The 9,547-nt window shown below is 41.5% G+C and overlaps 1 non-coding gene across 1 annotated transcript; it reads right to left on the bottom strand.

Moving 5' to 3' along the window:
• Positions 1 to 8,923: 8,923 nt before the first annotated feature.
• On the bottom strand, positions 8,924 to 9,057 carry LOC117693936 (small nucleolar RNA SNORA17). Its single transcript, XR_004604519.1, has one exon. It is a non-coding gene; the product is annotated as a small nucleolar RNA SNORA17 (small nucleolar RNA).
• Positions 9,058 to 9,547: the final 490 nt, after the last annotated feature.

Raw genomic sequence — 9,547 nt, 5'->3', positions numbered from 1 at the left:
GCTCAAATGTATAAGTAGGGCAAGTCCCTCACAAAGACAAAATTAAACACAATTTTTTTTAATTTCACAAAATTAATAAAAAAATAAAAATATATGACATAGAAAATGTATTAAATAGTTTTATTTAGTCATTCAATGGTGTATACATGTGTCATAACATGATATTACATCCCATTAATAAGTATAGGTACTGTTTTCCAGTTAAAAATAAAATTTGAACATTAAAAAGTTAACTATGAGGCTGGAGAGATAGCTCAGTGGTTAAGAGCACTGACTGTTTTTTTTTTGTTTTTTTTTTTTCCAGATATCCTGAGTTAAATTCCCAGCAACCACATGGTGGCTCACAACCATCTATAACAGGATCTGATGCACTCTTCTGGTGTGTGAAGACTAGTCCAGTGTACTCATATACATAAAATAAATAAATAAATCTTTCTTAGAAAAGTTTAACTGTGCAAGTGATTGCCATAAGGATCTGGTGAAAACCAAAATGCAAACGCAATGGAGAGACCCAAAGCCTTAGAGAGGAAGTGCGGAGACACAGAACCCATCATGACAAGTCCTCAAAAGGAATGGCACCACTGACAAAATCAGGGTTAAAATGACGTACCTTCCAGAGAAATGAGCTGAAGAAATCTACTGTGCTGTGGCTCTGGGCAGGAAACAACAGCAACAGTGTTCTTAACCAATGCACGAGACTCATCGGGAGTTTCTACCTTAGGCCTGCTACCCTTACGTTCATCATCTTCCTGATCCCCCAATACACTGTCTACAAATCAAAGTAGCTCAAGATTAGCAAAATCCATGACCAAAAGGCAAAGGGGATTATTCATCCCTCAGGAGCCCCCACTCCCATACTTCAGAAACTAACTATTCATCAGGACCAATCATCCCTCAGGATTCCCCATCCTTCAGGACGCATCATCCTTTAGAACATCCTCCATCCCTCAGGACCCCTAAATATTCACCATCTTTTAGGACTCCTCAACCCTCAGAAGCCTCCATACCTAAGAATTCACCATTTCTCATTCCTCAGGACCCATCATCACTCAGGACCTACCAGCTCTCCCATCCCTCAGGACACTCACTCAAGACTCAATCTCTCAGGAGCCATTGTCCCACAGGATCCACTATCCCTCAGTACTACCCATCTCTCTGGACTTACTGATTGAGTTGAGCCAATGAAGTCACAATTTAAAAAAAATTAGAAGATCACCAGAAAACAAGCCATCGTAATAAGATCAACACAAGTCACAAATTTAGACGTCTTCCTATATGAAGTGCTTCGGTTGTTGAAATTTTGTATAAAGTTATAAATATCTTTAAAGAGAGACAGGAGTTTTGCAGCCAAATAATAAAAAGTATGAAGATTATTTGGTAAATTAATCAAACAAAATTTTAAATTTTGATCACATTGATACTATAAAAATTGGCTGGATATTTTTTTTAAATTTTAGAAATTACTGAAAAGAAAATGAAGGGAGAGATGGGTATAAAGATATTAAGCAGAAAGCCACAAATAAACACAAAGAAGATAAACTATGTACAAGAAGGAATAAAAGTATGAATGAGAGAACGTGTTCATAAGCAACTAGAGACACTAACAAGCTAGCATGACAGTCAACTGTTCAAATCTCCTCTGAAGACAGAACTGCAGTAATATTTGCAGACAACTGAGCTGTTCCACCTTCAGAGTGTCACACACTGACCCCAAGATACCAGCTCTTCTGCAAATGCCTCAGAATCAACAACCTACCACTACAGGGCTGCTGGATCTGGGCAATTCCTCCCAACACTGGACTCCTATATCACCAAAATCAATTTACAGATTCAGTGCAATCCCCACAATCTCAATGATGTTTGTTCTTCACACAATTACAAAACAAATCTTAAAATGTATACAAAACCACAAAAGATCATGAATATGTAAAACAATTCTTAGCAAAAAGAGCAATGCCGGGCAAAATCTGATTCCAAATTATATTGCAGATCCATAATAAATAGAACAGTATGGTATTGGCACAGCTGTGCAGGCCAATGAAATAGAGCACTCATAAACAAACAGTCATATCAACCTAATTTGTTCAAAATTCAGAAGTAAACATTGGAGTAAATAAATAGAGTTTCTTCAACAAGTGGTTCTGGAAAATCTTATTCTCACATGCAAAAGAATGAGATTGTTATCTTTTAGCGTGCACCAAAATCAATCCAACGTCAACCAAAGACAATATAACATTAACATATGAAAATGAGGCTTTTTTTGGACAGGCTAGCAAGAGGGCAAGATGTAGCTACTAGTGTCTCCCAGCTTTTGTGGCAAATCCACTAGGGTTCGCCACCAGAGGATTTAGATTTAATATGGTTTCTAAGATTAGCATTCTAGTTGTTGCATCCAGAGATTGAGTTACCATTGTTTCTGAACTCAGTTGGTGTGCCGTTTTTCTTCAGGAGGCTGCTCAATTATGTACCAGAAAGAAAGGTATGGGGGCAAAGCGTGGGTTTGGCTGATGTCCACCACGAAAAACTGTGGGGGTTTTGAAGCATGGAGCTGGCGGTAGCAACCCTCCAGTGGGAACTTAGCAAACAGGGTGGAGAGATTTTGGGAGCTCCAGGCCAGAGAGTCTGCTGAGATGAGAACTCCTGGCTGGTGCCATGTGGCACACCAGTGCCCGGCATAGCACAGGAATTTGCTATTTCTTTTTATTATTTCCCACAACAGGTGAAGCCCAACATGTTGGGCAAAAATCCACTAGAAATTTAAGATTATTAGACTGAGAGTTAGAGGGTTTTTTTTTTTTTTTAAGTGAGTAGCTGGGTAGTACTGAGAGTCACCCAAGTGCAGGAATTGAAACAAAGAAAGCAGGCTCTGAGGTCCCCTGCTGTGGGGAATTGCAGGCTGCTCTGACTCAGGAGAAGGAGGTTGGAAGTTGCCTACTTCTTAGGGCAGAGATTGGTTTAACTGTGAATTTATAATATTGGGATTATTTGATTTTAGGGATAGATTTATATATAGATTTTGTCTGAATCACGTGGGGAATTTCGTCCATGGTTCAAAATTAGGATAGGGAAAATTAGTCACTGACTCCAAGTAGAGAGGACAGTGATAATTACCTGCTATAATAGGTATTTATTAATAAATGTCTGTGGCTCCAGGTAGAGAGCCAAACAGATAGATAGTGTAACAAGATGGCTGCTCAAGGCAGAGAGCTGAACAGAAAGATGCTATAAAGACATATTGCTCTAATACATCTTCCAGGATACTCAAATTCTGTCTAACATGGGCTCCATGGGAATCTTGGGTTATTATCCTGCTTGGCAAAATAGAACAGGCCTAAGAATAAGTGCATACAGTATTTTAGTTTACTTCATTTGTTTTAGATTGTTTTTATTTTCAAAATGGGTGTGATTTGGGGTTTTGTGGTTATATTATTCCTCTAGGAGAGAGGTCAATATAAAGGTTTTTCTGGTTACTGGCTCAAGGATATGCAAATTTAGGAGAAAGGTTTTGTTTCTTTGCATTTTAAGGAAAGGTGATTAGAGTCTATACACCTCCCTGGGTAATATGGATCAGATTTGATAGAGGGAGACCCCCAGAGAACCAAACAAAAAAGTTATCTTGATGATACTAAAATTTTGTTTTGAGATTTGTATATTATAGAATATACAGCGTTGGTGAGTCTCATCGTCAGACATGCTGAAGTGACCTGCTTGAACTCCTGATGTCTTGGATTTTCAGCCTGCTTCAGTCAGGACACAGACATCAGAGACTAACACAATTGTTGGTGTAGCCTTCTTAAGGCCACCCAACTCCCTCATTTCCACTACCCTCCCCCCTTCAAAGATATCTCAATGCCCATATTTAGCTTGAAGAAGTTATGAAGAGTTGTCGCCCCAGTTCCCTGGGCTTTGGAGCTGAAGATAGTTATTTTAAGGTTGTCTTTTAGGGAATTTAGAAATGGTCATAATTGGAACAGGGAGGAAATAGCTAGAACTGATTGTAATAGCCATAATCTCATTTGGTAGAAATCTTTGTAATAGTTACTAAGTTGAAGTCATAATTTCTCTTTGGGTACAGAATTTGTTTTGTTGCAGAATCAAGGTTTCATAGGTATAAATTTCTTCTATTGATAAAAAAATTTTATAAATTACCAAATGGTAATAGTTGTGCTCAATTTATATCTGAAATAAAGGAGTCTTCTAAGTACACAGAAAGGGGGAAGTGTTGTGGATGGATCTGGTGCTGTTTGTATTTTGATGTTAATCCTGCTCTCCTGGAAGGGGCTTCGGACTGATGAAGAGTGAATGACATACTCAGGTGATTTCTTGTAAACCATCCCCTAATGAATAAGGGATCCAATCACTGATCGAATAGGAGGGACTTCCAGGTTGGATAGGGGAAGAGAGAAAGAGAAGAGGGATAGGGCCTTTTTGGATGAGATAGCAAGCGAGAGGACAAGATGTAGCTACTAGTGTCTCCCAGCTTATATGGTGAATCCGTCAGGATTCGCCACCAGAGGATTTAGATTTAATATGGTTTACAAGATTAGCATTCTAGTTGTTGCACCCAGAGATTGAGTTACCATTGTTTCTGGGGGAAAAAAAAAAAGAAAAATGTGAACGTTCTAGAGGAAGACATATAAAAAACATTTGAAGGTATAGATACAGTCAAGATTTGCAATAGCACAGAAAATAATTTCAAGATTGGATAAATACAATTAGACAAAATTAGAGTGGTTTTGTACAGAAAAGGAAAATAATTATGAAAGAAAAGTTAGTCTGCTAAATATATAAGATCTTTACCAGCTACACATTAGAAAGGGTTGGTAATAAAAATATATAAAGAACTTACAAAATTAACAGCAGAAAAACAAATTATCTTTTCAATAAATTGCCAAATGAACTAAATAGATCGTTCTTAAAAGAGGGAAATAAGAATGACCAATTAATTTTGAAAATGTGTTCAGCATCCCTACCTGTCAGCGAAATGCAAATTAAAACTACTTTGAGATTTAATTTCGACTCACTCAGAATAGTTTTCACCAACAAGGCAAATGAGAATAAATGTAGGCCAGGATGTGGAGTAAGAGAAATGTAAACTTGTGAAGCCATTATGGAAAGCTGTGTGGAGCTGTCTGAGAACTGAAAATAGAGTACAGAATACCCACCCACTCCCAAGTCAGAGGCCACATCCCCACTGACCCTTGGCAGCAAACAATGAAGTACCTACCTTCTCCCCAGGTCAGAACCATACCCCACCAAATCTAGCATCCTGATGTCCTCCCTACCAACTTACATAGAGACCTGCTCATGAGATCAGAGAACACACACCATCTGGCTGAGCTAGGTTAGCATGATGAAATCAGTACTCAGTGTCACCACAACTGATATCAAGGATCACCCAAACAGTCTTTTAAAAGTAGCTAGGTTGAAGTAATAGTGAGCACACAGATCTAACTCTGTACTCAGCGTAAGAGGAACAGCAACTCATATTACAAGTCTCAACCAATAAATTAACTTAAGATGTGAAATTCTCAACACAAAAATACAAACAACAGACACACACACACACACACACACACACACACACACACACACACATATATATATATATATATATATATATATATATATATAGAGAGAGAGAGAGAGAGAGAGAGAGAGAGAAGAATCTCATCTAAGAGTTACTAATTCCTTAGCAATTACCAAAGAGAGGACAGGATTTAATGTAAAGAGAATAAGAATGTGGGGTAATTAGATAGCCCAGAGGGTAAAGTGACTCATTCTGATGATGAGTTTAATTCCCAGGATCCACATGGTATGAAAAAAAAATGGATCCCACAAGTGTCCTCTGACCTCCACACATACCCACATCCCACATACATACACACAGAAAGACACACACACAGAGAGAGAGAGACAGACAGAGACAGAGAGACAGACAGAGAGAGGGAGAGAGAGAGAGACAGAGTCAGAGAGACAGAGACAGAGAAGAATTAGGAAATGTTTTTAAAGATGATAAAAATAAAATTCCCAGAGAATACAAACAACAGAACAAAATGATGAGGTCAATTCAAGATATGAAAATAGAATTCAATACAGAGATTTTAAAAAGACAAAAGAAAACTCAAACTGAACTGAAAAATTCAATAAGCTCAATTAAATGGCTCAGTGGATGGAAAGCCTAATGGAGAAAAGAGATCGTGTAGAGGGCAGAATATCAAGTCTTGAAAAAATGGTAGAGAAGTTGAATCATTCAAAGAAACTTTTAAAATGCCACAAAAATTGAATATGGGAGGCCTTTGAGACACCATGATCAAACCCATAAGTCATTGGGATACAAGAATTCCATATTAAAGGCACAGAAAATATTTTCAGTAAAATCATGGAAGAAAATTTCCCAAACTTAGGGAAAGATATCCCCAGGTACAAGAGGAATATAAGACATCCAATATACAAGACCAGCAAAGAAGCTCCCCAACGCATTGCAAACACTAAATACATACAATAAAATGTATTTAAAACTTCAAAGGAGTCTCATTAAAAGAACTTTTAATGATTTTTTAATAGAAACTTTAAAAGCATCAATGTTCATGAGGGAAATTAGTCTGTAATTCTCTTTCTTTTATGGGTCATTGTGTGGTTTTGCTAGCGGGGTGACTGTGGCCTCGTAAAATAAACATGTCAGTGTCCCTTATGTTTCTATTTTGTCAAATAATTTAAGGAGTATTTGTGTTAGCTCTTCTTTGAAAGACTGGTAAAATTCTGTGCTAAAACCATTTGTCCCTGGGTTTTTTACTGATTCTTTGTAAATTTCGCATCATGCACTATAATCCCATTCATCCCTCCCACCCTTCATACCTGCCCTCCATCCTTGCAACCTCCTCACCCTACAGAGAAAAATAAATGTGGGAGCTGTACTGTGCCACGGTGTGTTCCAAAGCACACCCTTTTATCTGTACTTTTTTGCAAATGTTCATTGCAAGGACTCATTGATCTGCTACAAGGCGCCTGGTTTCTGCTACTCTATCAATACTGGAACCTCACCGGGACTTCTCTTGGATATCCTGTTGTTACCTGGTGCCATGGAGATCCTATCGTTTTGGATCTGTAGAGACAGCCTTTCGTGTATTCCAGCAACACATCAATGAGGTCGACATTGGGGTGGGCCAACTCAAAGCCCTGGATCTGGGCCTGAGAGTTATCTGAGCTGGTCAGCCTGTCAGCTCTACTGCTCACTTCCATGCCCTCAGGCTGCCTCACCAACAATTCCCCACAACCAGGGCCAGCTCTACCCTGGTGCAGGACCTGTCCTCCCCCAAGTATTGCAACCAGTGAGGGACATGTCATGTTTTCCCACTCTTGTGAACCTAGGGCCAGCTCTCCCATCTGTCATAGGGGGCAACAAATAAGGGGGTGGGTGGGGAGGGGATTTCTCCCTCACTGATACCACTGCCCAGCAGACAAGAGGCAGGGCTGGCCTTCCTGCATTCATACCTACCAGGCTGTTTCACCTGCAACCCCCACAGCCAGGGCGAGCTCTACAGTGCTGCCAAGGCAAGGTACAGGGCCAGTTCTTCTATGTACTGCAGCACGTGAGGGGCAAGGCCAGCTCTCCTGCCTGCCATAGGTGACAAGGCGTGGTTGGGGAAAGCATCTCTCCTTTGCCCGTGTGATGACACGGCAGACAAGTTTCAGGGCCTGCTCTCCCAAGTGCTGCAGCAGATGACGGTCAGGACCAGCTCTCCTGCTCACATGACCCTGTGGGGAAAGCTCTTCTACCTACCAGAGGGCAAAAGGGAAGAAAGGGGAATCTCTCCCACACAATGCCATCTCAACTGGGCCAGCTCTCCCATGCTCATACCCTAGGGACCAGCTTATCTGCATTGGGGAACCCAGGACCAGGTCTACTATGCTGCCCAATCAAGATGCAGGACCCAAGAGTCAGGGACAGCTCTCCTGCTCTCGTGACCTCAGGGCCAGGTTTCCCCACCTGCTCCAGCCAGAGGTGGCAGGGCTGGGAGATGGGTGAGGGGTATCTCTTCCTCTCACCCATCCATGCATGGGAGGTGAGTGGTAGGGCCAGCTCTCCCACACTCCTATTCTCAGGCCAGCTAACCCACAACTCCTGAAATGTGCAGGCCCATTCTTAGTATTACAACTGGCTGAGGGTAAGGTCAGCTCTCATACCGACCAGCTCCCCCTTGATGCTCAGGTGAAGAGTGGGGCCAGTTCTGCACAGCACTCAGACATCAGCGTGTCCTCAGGCAGCGACTCAGACCAGGGACATCTGCCTGGCCTTTGGTGGTAACAGAGCCCTGCTACTGCAGGGCCATGGACCCAGACATGGCCCCCAGTGACAGCACATTCCAGGACTCTACTATGGTCCCAATTGTCATCCCTGGCCACTCACTATCCTTGAGTCTTCAGTTCTGCCTCTCTCCATTGTGCCCACATATTTCTGTTTCTCTTTCTCTCCCATTTCTTCACCACTTACTTGTTCCTCTTAGTGGTACCTGGGATCTCCGAGTGTCTAGGGTTGTCTCAGGAGTAGTCTCAGGAATGCTATGCACCCCTTGTGCATTATGGCCCCAGGCAGGGATCATCTTGGGCATGGTCTGCCTGCCCTGTCCAGGGCCTGCATAGTGCTGGGTTGGTGGTAATCTCAGGTTAGCTCACTGTCCAGGCACCATAGTGCCAGTCTCCACGGCTCTGGGGCTCGATCCTCACCAAAGGTCATCTGTCTCAGGCTTACTCCGTCCCTAAGCCTGCTGTCCCAGGCTGGGAGTTTCTTCTAGTCTCTGGTTGACACCTTGCCCTGGGACCCCACAGACAACTGCATGATGGTGGTTTTCTCATACTGGCTCCCTGTCTGGACCAGCCTGGCACCAGACTGGTGGTTATCTCTGGCTCACTTTTTTCAGGGAATGCTAGGCTACTAATCATTCAGATTACTTCACAGGTCAGAGCATTGAGTGTAGACACAGCCTCTCTCCTCTCTGCCACCTACTGACGCACATATGACACAGCAACCACACCTGCAATGCCTTCAGGTGTGGTGTGAGATTATTTACTGCCTGTGTTTACATGGATGTAATTAACCTCCTAGGGTTGTAGTTTTCCTTCTAGTATCTTCTGTAGGGCTGGATTTGTGGATAGATACTGTTTAAATCTGATGTTGTCATGGAATATTTTGTTTTCTTTTTCTATGGTGATTGAAAGGTTTGCTGGGTACAGAAGTCTGGGCTGGAATCTGTGGTCTCATAGAGTCTGCAGAACATCTGTCCAAGCCCTTCTGGCTTTTAGAGTCTCCATTGAGAAGTCATGTATGATTCTGTTAGGTTTGCTTTTATATGTTACTTGCTCTTTTTCCATTGCAGCTTTCAATATTCTTTCTTTGTTCTGAATATTTAATATTTTGATTATTATGTGGTAAGGGGACTTTCTCAGGTTTTTTGTAAAGTTGATTTTAAAGTCTTTTTCTTGTGTTTCTGTTATGTTGAAATATTCAGGGGTTGCTATAGTAGGATATCTGGGCTCTGGTGGTGAC

The sequence above is a fragment of the Arvicanthis niloticus genome, chromosome 21 (assembly GCF_011762505.2).
Source record: "Arvicanthis niloticus isolate mArvNil1 chromosome 21, mArvNil1.pat.X, whole genome shotgun sequence".
Lineage (NCBI taxonomy): Eukaryota > Metazoa > Chordata > Mammalia > Rodentia > Muridae > Arvicanthis > Arvicanthis niloticus.
The sequence above is the reverse complement of the archived record's forward strand: the minus strand, read 5'-3'. Positions and strand labels throughout refer to the sequence as shown.